Source organism: Hyperolius riggenbachi, chromosome 10 (assembly GCF_040937935.1).
Source record: "Hyperolius riggenbachi isolate aHypRig1 chromosome 10, aHypRig1.pri, whole genome shotgun sequence".
NCBI lineage: Eukaryota > Metazoa > Chordata > Amphibia > Anura > Hyperoliidae > Hyperolius > Hyperolius riggenbachi.
In genome coordinates this window covers 232,815,855-232,833,999 of record NC_090655.1, presented here as the reverse complement: position 1 = coordinate 232,833,999, position 18,145 = coordinate 232,815,855, and the positions used below count along the sequence as shown (strand labels likewise).

Sequence of the window (18,145 nt, the reverse complement as noted above, 5' to 3'; positions counted from 1 at the left end):
CCATTGGAACTCGCCTTCACCTCTTTGACTGCTTAACGCGTATATCCCTTTTTAAAACCACTTATTACCAATTAATAGCCCCATTTAAAGTGTTGATTTCACTTTAAAATCCATTTTCTCTAGAAAAAAAATTTTGGGGGGAATTTTTTATGTTGAAGTTATGTTGCCCCTTATCACCTCGATAATCCATGCTATTTGGGGGATTGTAGCATGTATGGGGGCTTTGTTATTAACGTTAAAAGAAAATCCGCCTCCGGGCGTGAATCCGCGCGTGATTACGCCATTCACGGGAAAAAATCCGCGTGGTTGCGTGGACGCGGACGAAAATCCGCATACGGCGGGGCCGAATGCGGATTTTTTTTTGCAACCACGCGGATTTCCGAATTCGTGGATGAGGCACATCCGAGCATCCCTGCCGCATGCGGGAAGTCTTTGAGAATAGAGCCCAATGGCTCTTTTCAGAGCCACCTACACATTTACTACACAGAGCTGTTTAGTACGAGTCTGGCTGATACCAGCGAACGTAATCATTTTTCACTGTATGTTATTTCGTTAGGGACTGTGTACACAGTTCTATTCTCCAAATAGAATTGGCTGATTTCACCTGTTCAATATAGCATTAATTGCAATTTAAAGTATTGTCTACATGGACCTGGTAAAACTATTTGTTTGCCTAACTGCACCTTGTGCTGTGGTTTTTCTACACCAGGGGACTGGAAGATCGCACATCTGTAATTATACAGTAACTGCAGGGACAGGACCTTTTCCATGCCTCATTAACTTTGCATAGTATAGAATGTTAGAGTAGCCGCACAACTTATTTCCTTTGCAAACATTGTATTTTTGCAGCACTTTCAGTGCATAAACTTGATCACCGAATAGTGATTGAAGCATTGTATGTAAGTGGCTTCACACAAGAACTCAGTTGGCCGGTAGCTGCTCTGCCCGGGGCACTGGCCGTGAGGTGTAATCAGCTGCAACCAGTGCGGAATAATCGTAACACGTGGATGCTACTGCTGGCAGCTCCAGCTCTGAGCGGATTAGGATCAATGATAGGACGGAGAAAAGAACCAGAAAACCTGACAAGTAGTGTAACCTTCCCAGGTACTCCGTTACTGAAAAAACACGAGAAGCATCGCAGCCCTTCAGGGAAAATGTGGATGGCTCTGAAAAGAGCCTTTGGGTTTTATAGAGAAACCAGCTGCAGCTTATTTCTTCTTAGGAGCGGCCTTCTTGGGCTTTGCTGCCTTCTTTGCCGGGCTTTTGGCGGCCTTAGGCTTGGCTGCCTTCTTAGCGGGGCTCTTGGCGGCTTTCTTGGCTTTAGCGGCAGCTTTGGGCTTCTTGGCAGCAGCTGCTGCCGGTTTCTTGGCCGCCTTCTTAGCGGGGCTCTTCTTGGCGGCGCTGGGGGCTTTCTTAGGCTTCTTCGGGGACTTGGCGGCTTTGGGCTTCCTGGCAGTAGCCGGCTTCTTAGGCTTGGCGGCAGCCGCTGGCTTCTTCTTGGCCTGTGCCGGCTTCTTGTGCTCTTTGCCGGCTGCCTCCTTCTTGCTGACCTTGAAGGATCCGGAGGCGCCGGTGCCTTTGACATGGACGAGGCTGCCCTTTGTCAGCAAGCCCTTGATGGCCAGCTTGAGGCGGCTGTTATTCTTCTCCACATGTAGTAGTGTTGTCCGGATCATAAACGATTCGGATCTTTGATCCAAATCTATTTTGTGAGTCGAATCATCTGAATCATCAAAATGAGTGATTCGGATCGCAAAAGGGGCGGGACCAGGCGTGACACGCCCCCTTTCAGCGGGCAGCGGGGTCCTGGAAGCAGAGCAGAGATGGATCACTCTGTTGAAGGGAGGCAGCCTTGCACAGCCACAGGTAGAGGAGAGAGAGGGGACATGGGTGCCACTGCCAGATATGTGTAGAGCACAGCCAGTGGTGCTCAGCAGAGCTCGAATATTCGAGTAGCTCGAATATTCGAGCTCTTTTTCAGCTATTCGAGCTCGAATACCGAGCTCGAATAGCTGCAGCTATTCGAATGGGCTATTCGAGTTAATTTGAATAGCCCATTCACTATTCGCGCTATTCGAGCAAACAGCGCTATTCAAGCTCGAATACCGAGCTCGAATAGCGTCATAGCCCAGATTGATGTCCTTAGAGCCAATCAGAGGGCTCCCCGGCCCTCTGACGGCAGCCAATCACAGAGTGGGGCCCTGGCCCGCCCCTACCCTATAAATAGCGGCCGCCATGTTCCGTTTTTCCGTCCTTGCCTGACTTTGTACAGAGAGAGATCTGCCTGCTCCTTTGTGCTTTGGCTTAGCAAGAGCTTTATTGTGGTCAACTACCTAGCGTTTTTGCTCACATACACCTCCTATATACACCTATATTGTTGTTAGTTAGATAGACATTGGGCTCTATTCTCAAAGAGCCAAAAGTACCGCAAAATGTTACCGCTAAATTCCCGCCAGCGGTAAACTCCGCATTTTTTCAGCATTCACTAACATTTTCCGCATGTTTGCCGCATGCGGGAAAAAAGATGCGGAAACAAGCATTATTAATGCGGGAATCATGCGGTAAAAAGGTCACATGAAAAAGTGTTTTAAAAAAAAAATTAAAAGTCCAGCAAGCACAGCCCTTAAGCCTCCACACTTCATTAAAGTCAATGGGATTCGGAATATATCACCTACTACTTTTAGGTGATAAAAAAAACGGTAATCAACGACGAAATGATGCGCCTGAACATTTTTGAGAATTGATCTTTTATTGCGGAAAATACCGACTTTTGCGGAAAGTTTTCCGCATAAATCCCGCACTTTTACCACACTTTTTCCGCATGCGGGAAAAACATGCGGAAAATTTAGAGAATGCAAACTTGACGGTATTTTGGGTGCAAACTTCCCGCATGTACTTTACCGCATGCGGGAAGTCTTTGAGAATAGAGCCCAATGTATTTTAGTTAGTAGCTTGTGTGTTACATAGAGAGACAGACACAGCTGCTGCAGGCAAGCTTACACTGCTTTAGGCCTCAGGGCCTTGCCTGTGTGGGCAGCTGTCCTCTAGAGTTGGGCCGAACGGTTTGCCTGCGAACGGTTCCATGCGAACTTCCGTGGTTCGCGTTCGCGTCCCGCAGGCGAACTTTTGCGGAAGTTCGGTTCGCCCCATAATGCACCATGAGGGTCAACTTTGACCCTCTACATCACAGTCAGCAGGCCCAGTGTAGCCAATTAGGCTACACTAGCCCCTGGAGCCACTCCCCCCCTACTAAAAGGCAGGCAGCGGCGACCATTACGGTCACTCGTGTGCCTGCATTAGTGAGAGTAGGGCGAGCTGCTGCACACTCTCTCTCATAGGGAAAGATTAGTTAGGCTTAGCTTGTCCCTGGCTGCATACCTGTTCTGTGAACCCACCACTGCATACCTGTACTGTGAACCCACCACTGCATACCTGTTCTGTGAACCCACCACTGCATACCTGTTCTGTGAACCCACCACTGCATACCTGTTCTGTGAACCCACCACTGCATACCTGTTCTGTGAACCCACCACTGCATACCTGTACTGTGAACCCACCACTGCATACCTGTTCTGTGAACCCACCACTGCATACCTGTTCTGTGAACCCACCACTGCATACCTGTTCTGTTCAGTGAACCCGCCACTGCATACCTGTTCTGTTCAGTGAACCCGCCACTGCATACCTGTTCTGTTCAGTGAACCCGCCACTGTATACCTGTTCTGTTCAGTGAACAGTTTGGTGTGTCAGTGTGAAGCAGTACCTTAATTACACTACCTGATTGATGTATACACATGTAAGATGTTTTAAAGCACTTTAGGCCTGTCATTTAGCATTCAATGTGATTTCTGCCCTTAAAACGCTGCTTTGCGTCAAATCCAGATTTTTCCCGGGGACTTTTGGCGTGTATCCCACTCCGCCATGCCCCCCTCCAGGTGTTAGACCCCTTGAAACATCTTTTCCATCACTTTTGTGGCCAGCATAAAAATTTTTTTTCCAAAGTTCGCATCCCCATTGAAGTCTATTGCGGTTCGCGAACTTTAACGCGAACCGAACCTTCCGCGAAAGTTCACGAACCCGGTTCGCGAACCTAAAATCGGAGGTTCGGCCCAACTCTACTGTCCTCCTGTCCTCTGTTAGTTTATTATACCAGTGTTTCTGCTGTCCTTTACTACTGAGTGATTGTATTTTGTAGTAACTGTACTAGGACACTCACTGTCACTGTTTGTTCATAGCTCCTGCGTGTGTGCGTGCACAGTACACACACTCTATTTCCTTCTGATTACTATTGATTATTGTAATTTCTAGTTGTACTTACTAACTACTTACTACTAGGGACACTCAGTCACTGTTCATAGGCTAGCTCCTGCGTGTGTGTGTGCGTGCACTGTCAGTACACACACTCTATTTCCTTCTGATTACTACTGATTATTGTAATTTCTAGTTGTACATTTACTTACTACTTACTACTAGTGTTGGGCGAACAGTGTTCGCCACTGTTCGGGTTCTGCAGAACATCACCCTGTTCGGGTGATGTTCGAGTTCGGCCGAACACCATCAGGTGTTCGGCCAAACCGTTCGGCCGCATGGCCGAACTAAGAGCGCATGGCCGAACGTTCCCTGAACGTTCGGCTAGCGCTGTGATTGGCCGAACGGGTCACGTGGTTCGGACCCGAACGCGCTCTGATTGGCCGAACGGTCACGTGGTTCGGGTAAATAAATACCCGAACCACGTCATATCTCCGCCATTTGTCTGTGGGTTTAGCTTTGGGTAGGCAGGCAGGGTAGTTCGCTCTCCAGCCACGCTAGCCAGGGTCCCCCCCCAGTCATTGTGTGTCGCTGCTGGGAACAGTAGTACACCGCTCGCTCAGCCACACTATATATAGCATTGTTTACTGCCACTGTGTACCTCGCTCAGCCACACTATATATAGCATTGTGTTTACTGCCACTCTGTGTACACGGCTCAGCCAGACTATATAGCATTGTGTGTACTGCCACTCTGTGTACACGGCTCAGCCAGACTATATAGCATTGTGTGTACTGCCACTGTGTACCTCGCTCAGCCACGCTATATATAGCATTGTGTTTACTGCCACTCTGTGTACACCGCTCAGCCAGACTATATAGCATTGTGTGTACTGCCACTCTGTGTACACGGCTCAGCCAGACTATATAGCATTGTGTGTACTGCCACTCTGTGTACACCGCTCAGCCAGACTATATAGCATTGTGTGTACTGCCACTCTGTGTACACGGCTCAACCAGACTATATAGCATTGTGTGTACTGCCACTCTGTGTACACCGCTCAGCCAGACTATATAGCATTGTTTACTGCCACTCTGTGTACACGGCTAAGCCAGACTATATAGCATTGTGTGTACTGCCACTCTGTGTACACCGCTCAGCCAGACTATATAGCATTGTGTGTACTGCCACTCTGTGTACACCGCTCAGCCAGACTATATAGCATTAGAGTTGGGCCGAACCTCAGATTTTAGGTTCGCGAACCTGGTTCGCGAACTTCCGCGGAAGGTTCGGTTCGCGTTAAAGTTCGCGAACCGCAATAGACTTCAATGGGGATGCGAACTTTGAAAAAAAAAAAAATTATTATGCTGGCCACAAAAGTGATGGAAAAGATGTTTCAAGGGGTCTAACACCTGGAGGGGGGCATGGCGGAGTGGGATACATGCCAAAAGTCCCGGGGAAAAATCTGGATTTGACGCAAAGCAGCGTTTTAAGGGCAGAAATCACATTGAATGCTAAATGACAGGCCTAAAGTGCTTTCAAACATCTTGCATGTGTATACATCAATCAGGTAGTGTAATTAAGGTACTGCTTCACACTGACACACCAAACTCACCGTGTAACGCACCGCAAACAGAACAGGTATGCAGTGGCGGGTTCACTAAACAGAACAGGTATACAGTGGCGGGTTCACAGAACAGGTATGCAGTGGCAGGTTCACTGAACACAACAGGTATGCAGTGGCGGGTTCACTGAACAGGTATACAGTGGCGGGTCCACTGAACAGAACAGGTATGCAGTGGCGGGTTCACTGAACAGGTATACAGTGGCGGGTCCACTGAACAGAACAGGTATGCAGTGGCGGGTTCACTGAACAGGTATGCAGTGGTGGGTTCACAGCACAGGTATGCAGTGGTGGGTTCACAGAACAGGTATGCAGTGGTGGGTTCACAGCACAGGTATGCAGTGGTGGGTTCAATGAACAGGTATACAGTGGCGGGTCCACTGAACAGAACAGGTATGCAGTGGCAGGTTCACTGAACAGGTATGCAGTGGTGGGTTCACAGCACAGGTATGCAGTGGTGGGTTCACAGAACAGGTATGCAGTGGTGGGTTCAATGAACAGGTATACAGTGGTGGGTCCACTGAACAGAACAGGTATGCAGTGGCAGGTTCACTGAACAGGTATGCAGTGGTGGGTTCACAGCACAGGTATGCAGTGGTGGGTTCACTGAACAGGTATGCAGTGGTGGGTTCGCAGCACAGGTATGCAGTGGTGGGTTCACAGCACAGGTATGCAGTGGTGGGTTCACAGCACAGGTATGCAGTGGTGGGTTCACAGCACAGGTATGCAGTGGTGGGTTCACAGAACAGGTATGCAGCCAGACAGGAACAAGTTAAGCCTAACTAATCTTTCCCTGAGAGACAGTCTGCAGCAGCTCGCCCTACTCTCACTAACGCAGGCAGCACACGAGTGACCGTAATGGCCGCCGCTGCCTGCCTTATATAAGGGGGGGTGGGGCTCCAGGGGCTAGTGTAGCCTAATTGGCTACACTGGGCCTGCTGACTGTGATGTAGAGGGTCAAAGTTGACCCTCCATGTGCATTATGGGGCGAACCGAACTTCCGCAAAGGTTCGCCTGCGGGACGCGAACGCGAACCACCGAAGTTCGCGTGGAACCGTTCGCAGGCGAACCGTTTGGCCCAACTCTATATAGCATTGCGTACTCTGCCAGTCAGTGTGTATATTGCTGGGATCAGTAATACTCCACTCACCGCCAACCACTATATGAGCTCACCATGAGTTCCTCAGAGACCTCCGCTGTGAGCAGCACTCCCAACAACAGCAACAGCCAACGCCCCATGCAAGCTATAACATCCACCCCACCAGCCTGTGGTCAGCAGCAGCCCTCCCCGGAGGAGAACGTTGTGTCCATCGGTCCGTCGCCAGAGCGATTAATGAGGGCTGCCATTGAGGAGATGATGGGGCCTGATGTCGAGTAGAGTTGGGCCGAACCTCCGATTTTAGGTTCGCGAACCCTGTTCGCGAACTTCCGCGAAAGGTTCGGTTCGCGAAAAAGTTCGCGAATTGCAATAGACTTCAATGGGGAGGCGAACTTTGAAAGTTTAAAAAAATTCTATCAACTGGAAAAATGATAGAAAACATGTTTCAAAAGCTCTAATACCTGGAGCCACACCTAATTGAGTGAAATACACATCACTGCTGGAGGACCCTCCCTCCTCCAAGCAAGGTCCTTTATACCATTTGCCTGCCTACACTAATTAGTTATGGGACAGCTGCTACACACTCTGCTAGGGAGATTTTAATTGGCCTCCTCCCTCCACCCTACACTCTGCTAGGGAGATTTTAATTGGCCTCCACCCTCCTCCCTCCTCCCTCCTACCGGAGGGAGGAGGGTCTCTTCAGCCAGGGAATTATACTATTTTGAAAACCAGTATACATCATACCATAGCTGGGAATACATACATGAGTATACATCATACCATAGCTGGGGATACATACATGAGTATACATCATACCATAGCTGGGAATCGAACCCAGATCTCACTGTGTGGTGGGCATGTCACCCTAAGCACTGTACCACTACAGAAGTAAGTGAAGCTAGCCTAAAATTTAACATTTATGCTCAATGCAATACAACCATTAGGTTGCTTAAAGGAGAACTGTAGTGAGAGGTATATGGAGGCTGCCATATTGATTTCCTTTTAAGCTATACCAGTTGCCTGGCAGCCCTGCTGATCTATTTGGCTGCAGTAGTGTGAATCACACCAGAAACAATGATGCAGCTAATCTTGTCAGATCTTACAAAAATGTCAAACACCAGATCTGCTGCATGCTTGTTCAGGGTCTAGGGCTAAAAGTATTGGAGGCAGAGGATCTGCAGGATAGCCAGGTAACTGGTATTGCTTAAAAGGAAATCAATATGGTAGCCTCCATATTGATTTCCTTTTAAGCAATACCAGTTACCTGGCTATCCTGCAGATCCTCTGCCTCCAATACTTTTAGCCCTAGACCCTGAACAAGCATGCAGCAGATCTGGTGTTTGACATTTTTGTAAGATCTGACAAGATTAGCTGCATGCTTGTTTCTGGTGTGATTCACACTACTGCAGCCAAATAGATCAGCAGGGCTGCCAGGCAACTGGTATAGCTTAAAAGGAAATCAATATGGCAGCCTCCATATACCTCTCACTACAGTTCTCCTTTAAGCAACCTAATGGTTCTATTGCATTGAGCATAAATGTTAAATTTTAGGCTAGCTTCACTTACTTCTGTAGTGGTACAGTGCTTAGGGTGACATGCCCACCACACAGTGAGATCTGGGTTCGATTCCCAGCTATGGTATGATGTATACTCATGTATGTATCCCCAGCTATGGTATGATGTATACTCATGTATGTATTCCCAGCTATGGTATGATGTATACTGGTTTTTAAAATAGTATAATTCCCTGGCAGAAGAGACCCTCCTCCCTCTGGGAGGAGGGAGGAGGCCAACTAAAATCTCCCTAGCAGAGTGTGTAGCAGCTGTCCCATAACTAATTAGTGTAGGCAGGCAAATGGTATAAAGGACCTTGCTTGGAGGAGGGCGGGTCCTCCAGCAGTGATGTGTATTTCACTCAATTAGGTGTGGCTCCAGGTATTAGAGCTTTTGAAACATGTTTTCTATCATTTTTCCAGTTGATAGAATTTTTTTTAAACTTTCAAAGTTCGCCTCCCCATTGAAGTCTATTGCGGTTCGCGAACTTTTTCGCGAACCGAACCTTTCGCGGAAGTTCGCGAACAGGGTTCGCGAACCTAAAATCAGAGGTTCGGCCCAACTCTAGTGTGCAGGACGCTAAGTCCCGCCGGCTCTCGCTGCCCTCCCCGCCTCTCCCACATGTCACCTATATACATGCTGGCACCCATGGGTGCCAGCATGTATATGGGTGACAGGTGTGGGCGGAATGGACGGCGGGAGCCGGCGGGGACTTAGCGTTAGTGTATGCGGCGGCCGGCGGGTGAGCGGCGAGTGACGTCGGGTGCGGTGGAGTTACAAAGTAACAAAGTTGTTACATTGTAACAACTTTGTTACATTGTAACTGATTAGTATATTTCCGAGGATATTGCGTGGGAACTGGCTTTTAAAGGGACAGGTAAGTATTAATGGTTAATTAAGAATATTAACCACTTTACCCCCGTGTGTACGGATTTCTCCGCCCCCTTTTCCATCCTTTCACCCCCAGGGACGGAGAAATCCGTACTTTGCGCACTCCCGCCGCTGTCCGCGCTCCCGCTCATAAACACGCCGCCCGCCGCTAGTAAACACGCCGCCGCCCGCTCGCCCAGAGATCAACGAACGGGAAAATCCATTCCCGTTCGTTGATCTAAGCCCCGCAATGATCTGCTGCCGCTCGGCTGAGCAGCGCGATCATTGTGAAAAAATAACAAAGTCCCAGCCTCTTTCTACTTCCAGCAAGCGTCCGGAAGGACGCTTGCAGGTCGCATGAAACAAATTGGTAATGTTGCCATCGTGTGGCCAAATAGTAAAACTACACCCTAACCATTTTTTACACACAAATAAACTTGTTTTACACAAAAAATTAACTCCTTACCTCCCACACTCCCCAATTTTTTTTTTTTTTTGTAATTAAAAAAAAAATAAAAAATTTACAATTTAAAAAAAATACATAAATAGTTACCTTAGGGACTGAACTTTTTAAATATTTATGTCAAGAGGGTATAACACTGTTACTTTATAAACTATGGGCTTGTAATTAGGGATGGACGCAAAACTGAAAAAAATGCACCTTTATTTCCAACTAAAATATTGGCGGCAAACATTGTGATAGGGACATAATTTAAACGGTTTTATAACCGGGATAAATAGGCATATACATTTAATGGGTTTTAATTACAGTAGCATGCATTATTTAAAAACTATAAAGGCCGAAAACTGAAAAATAATAAATGTTTTCCCACATTTTTTCCTATTTTCCCATTAAAACACATTTAGAATAAAATTATTCTTGGCATAATGTCCCACCTAAAGAAAGCCTAATTGGTGGCGAAAAAAACAAGATATAGTTCATTTCATTGCGATAAGTAATAATAAAATTATAGACGAATGAATGGAAGGAGCGCTGAAAGGTGAAAATTGCTCTGGTGGTCAGGGGGTAAAACCCCTCAGTTGGGAAGTGGTTAAAGGACTTTTTTCGTGGTTATGTTTTTTGTTCAATTAAAATACTTTTTCTATGTGTTTGTGTGTTTATTTACTTTTAACTCTTAAAGGAAATGGGTAAGGGGTACAAGTACCTCTATACTCATTTCTCTGGGAGGGGGGGTGGGCATCTGGGGGACCCCTTTTTAAAGGGGACTCCCAGATGCCACCATGAACCCCCCCCCCAGGAAATCGCGGCCTCCACCTCCACCGCCCATCGGAGGTGGAGAAGAGCCCCTTGTCCTTGGATTGGACAAGGGCTCGGAGGGGGAGGGGAAAGCTTGGCTGCCCCTCCCCTTCCGAGACCCCCCAATCCATGGACCATGCGGGCTGGTATAGTCAGGGTGCGGAGCCCCACGCGGCCGGTGCTCCGCATTCTGGCTATCCCAGTCTGCATGGGGGACAAGGGGTTAAAGAGGTCTGGGAGGGGGGACCCCACGTCGTTTTTTTTTATATTTTCCACACTCAGAACGAAGTAAGTAAAACTCTTCCCACTTGTAGGAATCTATGAAAATAAAACACTATTGTTACCTGTGCAAAAAAAACTGACATTTTCCGCATTTAAAAGACATTTTTGCCCTTAAAACTTAAAAATCGATTTTCTCAAAAACTATAAGGTCTTTTTGAAAAAAATTGTTTTCCTCTTATTCCCACTGATCCTCTTAATATACCCTGTGAATTTGGTGTTCCTAAATTTTAAGCAGGCTTTGCTATTAACCGTAAAAGTCGGCGGGTTTTTAAATGTATATATTTTTCCTTTGAAACTTTAACATCGATTTTCTCAAAAACTATAAGGTCTTTTTGAAAAAAAAAAAAATTCCTCTTATTCCTTCTGATCTCCTTAATATATTCTCCAATTTGAGGCTCTAAGCAATTAAGAGGGCTTTGCTATTAACCCTTAAAGTCGGCGGCTACCTAACATTGATCCATGCGTCAACTTTTCCGCTTGGCAGCATGACCTTATGCATTAATTGCTAGTAGGAATTTACACGTAAGCCAATAACGTAACAACCTAAATTACGGTATTCTTATGCGTAATTGCGTAAGGGCTATGTGTAATTACAGACATGTACAGTAAATGAATGTCTACACCGTAAGCGTAATTCCGTAATGCGTAATAGCGTAAAATTACACGTAATGATCCGTAAGCGTAGTTTTTTCCATTACGCCCAGCACTGCCCACGCCTCAAGGGGAAGTTAAGCCAGTTCCTGCCGCCTGCAGGAGGAGACCCAGCGCAACAAATAAGGAGCTTGCAGCAGGCCTTGTTGAGCGCTTGGAGGAAGCCTTCCCCCAGCCTTCCACCCCCACTGTCCAGCCAGCACAGAGGCAGCAGCAGGTGCCTGCATCCAGCAGCAAGCGCCCCACAGACCTGCTGTCTCTCAGCAACGAGCTCTACAGGACTGTAGAGGCTCCGGCAGCAGTGACTAGAGAGGAGGTGCATGCAGCAGCATCCTCCTCCGGTCACAGCCAGCGCCTGACCCGCATGGTGGCTGACTACATGGGGTCCTACAGCGGGCTTGACAGCGATGCCCCTGTTGATCCCATGGAGTATTGGGTCAAGCGCCTGGAGATCTGGAGCCAGCTGGCGCAGTACGCCCTGGAAGTGCTGTCCTGCCCCCCTTCCAGCGTGCTGTCCGAGCGCTGCTTCAGTGCAGCTGGTGGCGTGGTCACCGAGAAACGCTCACGTCTGTCTCACAAGTCTGTGGACAGACTGACGTTTCTCAAGATGAACCAGGCGTGGGTGGTAGAGATGAGCCGAAATTTTCGAAATTTCGAACTGCTTTTATTACGAATGCGAAATTTAACATTACGACCCAAATTCGTAATTTCGTAATTAATTTTCAAATCGTAATTTACAATTTCGTAATCGAAATTTCACTCCCGTAATGACGAATTTCGTGTCTCCAACCGAAATTTTACTTTTTCAGGTTTGTAAGGGTTTCTATCCCTCTAGATGCCTAAAATGAATAGCCCAGCCCTCCTCCTCCTCCTCCTCCTCCTCCTCCTCCTCCTCCTCCTCCTCCTCTCTCTCTCTCTCTCTCTCTCTCTCTCTCTCTCTCTCTCTCTCTCTCTCTCTCTCTCTCTCTCTCTCTCACCTAAATCTTACTTGTAGACAGTCATATGAGACACATGCTGGGTGCAGGGCTTTGTGATTGGACCATGCGATAGAGTGAGGTGCAAAAATGAAATCATGCCTAGCAGAGGATGGTTTCACAGTGCTAAATGCTAGGCTGGCTGTGGTGCAATTGGTTAGTGTGTCTGGCTGGTAACAGCAAGGTTACAGGTTCAATTCCATCCAGGCATGTCTTTTCCTTTTGCGTTCAACAGTTGTCCAAACAGAGCCAACAGAGCCCCAGATAGCCATGTAGAGTTAGGTCACAGCTAGCCTGGCTGTGGTGCAATTGGTTAGTGTGTCTGGCTGGTAACAGCAAGGTTACAGGTTTGATTCCATCCAGGCATGTCTTTTCCTTTTGCGTGCGCGCGCTGCGCCATTGAACCCCATGGGGTATTTTGCGTGCGTAAAACTTTACGCATGCAAAACTTTGTGCTCGGTGTTTGGACAACTGTTGAACTCAAAAGGAAAAGACATGCCTGGATGGAATCGAACCTGTAACCTTGCTGTTACCAGCCAGACACACTAACCAATTGCACCACAGCCAGCCTAGCATTTAGCACTGTGAAACCATCCTCTGCTAGGCATGATTTCATTTTTGCACCTCACTCTATCGCAAGGTCCAATCACAAAGCCCTGCACCCAGCATGTGTCTCATATGACTGTCTACAAGTAAGATTTAGGTTAGCAGTCTATTTAGTGTGTGTTTGGTGGTATGGTGGTGAGCATAGCTGTCTTCCATGTGGTTGGCCTGGGTTTGATCCCTGGACATGTCATGAATGTGAGTATGGTTTTGAAATACTACAAATCTCTGGAGAGAGAGAGAGAGAGAGAGAGAGAGAGAGAGAGAGAGAGAGAGAGAGAGAGAGAGAGAGAGAGAGAGAGAGAGAGAGAGAGAGAGAGAGAGAGAGAGAGAGAGAAAGAAGGTAATTGTAGTAATTTCACGAAATTTTGGAAATTCGTGATTAGGTCATTACGCTCATCCCTAGTGGGTGGAAGGCGAGTTCCTGGCCCCTGTTGTCGGCGAGAGGGGGACATGAACTAGCTGCCGGAAGAACCATCGTTAATGTGCCTTACCACCCTTTACCACCTCCTGGAGTCCTGGCTCCTGCTCACTAAGCCAGCCTGGTTCACTTTGACTATTATGTCGCCTGCAGCCACACATTTTACATCTACAGTGGGCTGCTGTGTACTGCCCCTCTGCTGTCTGTCTGTGTTTCCCACTGCCAGGGTACACAGATTTACCTTCTGCTGCCACTCTGCCACCAGCTATTACGTCAAACAATAGCTATATCTGTGTAATTTGCTGTAAAAAAAAAAAAAGTAAACCATTAAAATAATAAAAAAAAAAGGTTTAATTTTTCTGAGGTGCCCGGGTTGAAAACTGTGTTGTCCCAGTTGTGTATTGGACACGATGTGGGCTGCACGACCGCTGTCTGGGACCTCCTGTTGTGTTTATTTACAGCCCTGGTATCAACGCTAGGTACCAGGGCTATTATGTCACGCTGCCTACCTACCTGCTGCCACACTCACACTACTCCTCCATTCCTCCTGCTGCTGCTGCTGCCTGTCTGTGTTTCCCACTGCCAAGGGTACACAGATTTTACCTTCTGCTGCCACTCTGCCACCAGCTATTACGTCAAACAATAGCTATATCTGTGTAATTTGCTGTAAAAAAAAAAAAAAAAAAAAAGTAAACCATTAAAAAAAAAAAGGTTTAATTTTTCTGAGGTGCCCGGGTTGAAAACTGTGTTGTCCCAGTTGTGTATTGGACACGATGTGGGCTGCACGACCGCTGTCTGGGACCACCTGTTGTGTTTATTTACAGCCCTGGTATCGACGCTAGGTATCAGGGCTATTGTGTCACGCTGCCTACCTACCTGCTGCCACACTCACACTACTCCTCCATTCCTCCTGCTGCTGATGCTGCCTGTCTGTGTTTCCCACTGCCAGGGTACACAGAATTACCTTCTGCTGCCACTCTGCCACCAGCTATTACGTCCAAACAATAGCTACTCTCATTACTCCTCCATTCCTCCTGCTGCTGCTGCTGCTGTCTGTCTGTGTTTCCCACTGCCAGGGTACACAGAATTACCTTCTGCTGCCACTCTGCCACCAGCTATTACGTCCAACAATAGCTAATCTGTGTAATTTGCTGAAAAAAAAAATTAAATTAAATTTAAACAAAAGTTTTATTTTTCTGAGGTGCCCGGGTTGAAAACTGTGTTGTCCCAGTTGTGTATTGGACACGATGTGGGCTGCACGACCGCTGTCTGGGACCTCCTGTTGTGTTTATTTACAGCCCTGGTATCACCGCTAGGTACCAGGGCTATTATGTCACGCTGCCTGCCTCATTGACTGCCTGCTGCCACACACTCCTCCTCCTCCTCCTGCTGCTGAATTTACCTCCTGCTGTCTGTGTGTTTCCACTGCCAGGGAGCACATACAATGGCGCTTCCACCATGCGCCACCAGCTATTTGTTACGCTCAAAAATAGCTGCATTTCTTTAAAAAAACAAAAAATATATATATACTTTTTATTAATACTTTGTGATATTATTTTTAGAGGTGTCCGGGTTGAAAACTGTGTTGTCCCAGTTGTGTATTGGACATGATGTGGGCTTCACAACCGCTGTCTGGAACCTCATGCTGTGTATTTACGGCCTGGTACCACCGCTAGGTACCACACAGCCTATTATGTCCCGCTGCCTGCCTCATTGACTGCCTGCTGCCACACAATCATCCTCCTCCTCCTGCTGCTGCTGCTGAATTTACCTCCTGCTGTCTGTGTGTTTCCACTGCCAGGGAGCACATACAATGGCGCTTCCAACATGTGTGCGCCACCAGCTATTTATTACACTCAAAAATAGCTGCATTTCTTTAAAAAAAAATTATATAAAAGAGAAATAAGTGAAGAAGAAGAAGACGATATAGAAGAAGAAGAAGATATAGAAAAAGAAGAAGAAGAAGGAGAAGAAGAAGAAGATATAGAAAAAGAAGAAGACGAAATAGAAAAATAATAAGAAGAAGAGGATATAGAAAAAGAAGATATAGAAAAAGAAGATATAGAAGAAGAAGATGAAGAAGAAGAAGATGAAGAAAATGAAGATGAAAAATAAGATAAAGAAGATGAAGATGAAGAAGATGAAGAAGATGAAGAAGATGAAGAAGAAGAAGATGATGAAGAAGAAGATGATGAAGAAGATGAAGATGAAGAAGATGAAGAAGAAGAAGAAGAAGAAGATGATGAAGAAGAAGATGGTGCAGATGATGAAGAAGAAGAAGAAGGTGATGAAGAAGATGAAGATGATGAAGATGAAGAAGAAGAAGAAGAAGAAGAAGAAGAAGAAGAAGAAGAAGAAGATGATGAAGAAGATAAAGATGAAGAATATGAAGAAGAAGAAGAAGAAGAAGATGATGAAGAAGAAGATGATGAAGAAGATATAGAAGAAGATATAGAAGAAGAAAAAGAAGATATAGAAGATAAAGAAGAAGAAGAAGAAGAAGAAGTATATACACTACTGAACAGAATTTTGGACACAACTTCTCTTCTCTTTCCACCTTTTTTTTTTTTAAAGGAACATCCCCACATAATCACTTGCTGTTGTTACTTGGAAAAAAAGATGTTTCTTGCTTCATTCACCCTCAAAACAAGTGTTGGAAGCTATTTAAGGCCAATTCGAATAGTCAGCTCGAATAATGAGCTTGAATACCGACTCGAATAGTGAGCTCAAAGTCCGAGGTCGAATCGAATAGTAAAAAATATTCGACTCGAATATTCGACTGAATTTGAATAATTTACTATTCGAATTCGACCAAACTCGAATAATAAAAAGGGGTATCCGAGCATCACTGGAGCACAAATACTGGCTGCAATGTGCTGCTCATTATAGGCTGTCTGTTCCGTAGTTGTGCACAGTGAACACATTGGAAGCTTTTGGCTCAGCTCAGCACAGCTCAGTAACTTTGCAGGCACTGTGATTGCAGCGCAATATAATCCTCCTGCACTCAGCTCTAAACAGCTGCACTTCACTTCTGGGAATGCTTTGGGGAATGCTTTCTTTCACTGTACGACATTTGCATTCAAAGTACACAGATGAGCATATAGGTGAAATACATGTAAAGCATATGATTGCAGCATGTGGGTATTGTGTGCAAACAAACATTTCTGCTCTCTGCTCGTCCCTCCTCCCTTCTCTGTCCACTCCCTGCCCTCTGTCCATCTTCTCCCCTTCTCTGTGTGTCCACCCCCCTCCCCTTCTCCTGTCCACAGCAGGGAAAGACCTGTCCTGCTATTCATTTCACCCCCGAATGCTTCGGTAGTAAAATGATCCGAGATTCGGATCAAAGATCCGGATCTTTTCAATGATCCGATTCGAATCATCCGGATCATTGAAAAGATCCGAACTTCCCATCTCTACATCGTAGCCTCCGGCAGCCAGAGCCTTCTTCAGTGAGGCCAGGGAGACCCCGCTGCGCTCTTTGGAGGCGGACACGGCCTTGAGGATGAGCTCGGACACGGCGGGGCCAGAAGGCTTCTTGCTGCCTTTCTTGGCTCATCCTCCGGCTGCCACCTTCTTAGTCTGCTTCTTCTTGGCGGCGGGCTCCGCTGCGGGAGGGGCGGCTGCTGGGGCGATCTCTGCCATCTTTCTAGATATATTACAAAGTGTAACACTGCAAGTGACCGCCAGTGAGCGCTTATATACTCTCCCTGGCTGCGCTGCCATTGGCTGCAGACAGTAGCGCGTCCCGTCTTCCTATTGGTGGGATCCGGACTCTCAGCCGCCCCGCCCCTCCACACAGCTGTCACTTCTCGGATCTCTGCTTGTGTTTCCTCGCCGGGAGAAAAGTGGGTTTTTTCCCCCCGGAAAGTAGCGATGCGCCCCCTGTGTGCGGCCGCCCGGCTGGCAGGGGTTTCCCTTCCTCCATTACAGTCACGGGGGGCTTCTGAGCGGAAACAGTGGCTAGGGAATCCCGCTGTAATGTGACCAGCTCCGATTGCTGCTCCCCCGATCTCCTCTGTCTCTCCATCATTATCAGGGGGTAACATGTCTAATATACGGGGTCGCCTGTCACTGCCCCCGCAATATGAAAGAGGGGATCCCCGCCACACATTATGCAGGGCTGGGGGGCTACTGACCCCTGGAGAGGAGTATTATGTTGGGAAATGTCCCGGATGCTAGCACAGGCTGAGCTCTCCTCTGCTGCCTGCCATAAGGATGGGCCTCTCACACATAGGCTGTACAGGGGTTACATCTCACAGTTTATATGAGGTTTTTAGGTTGGCATTATTGGATAGCAAACAGGTATCTTGCTGAGCACAGGTCCTGTCAGAGACTGGGGCAGACTATGGTCAACTTAATGGTTAGGTTACCTAGAGGAGGTAGGTACAGTGCTAGGCCGAAATTACGCATGAGCATAATTACGCATCGTAATTCAATGCAAATTTACGCGTAACTTACGGTCTTACGCATAATTATTTACGCGTAAATAGTAAAGAGGTATCGTAATTACGCTGTCTACCGTAATTGCTAGGTATGCGTAATTTTACAAAGATTACGCGTA

At 47.0% G+C, this 18,145-nt stretch overlaps 1 pseudogene; it reads right to left on the bottom strand.

The window, feature by feature from the left end:
• Nucleotides 1-1,208: 1,208 nt before the first annotated feature.
• On the bottom strand, nucleotides 1,209-17,226 carry LOC137534795 (histone H1B-like; annotated as a pseudogene).
• Nucleotides 17,227-18,145: the final 919 nt, after the last annotated feature.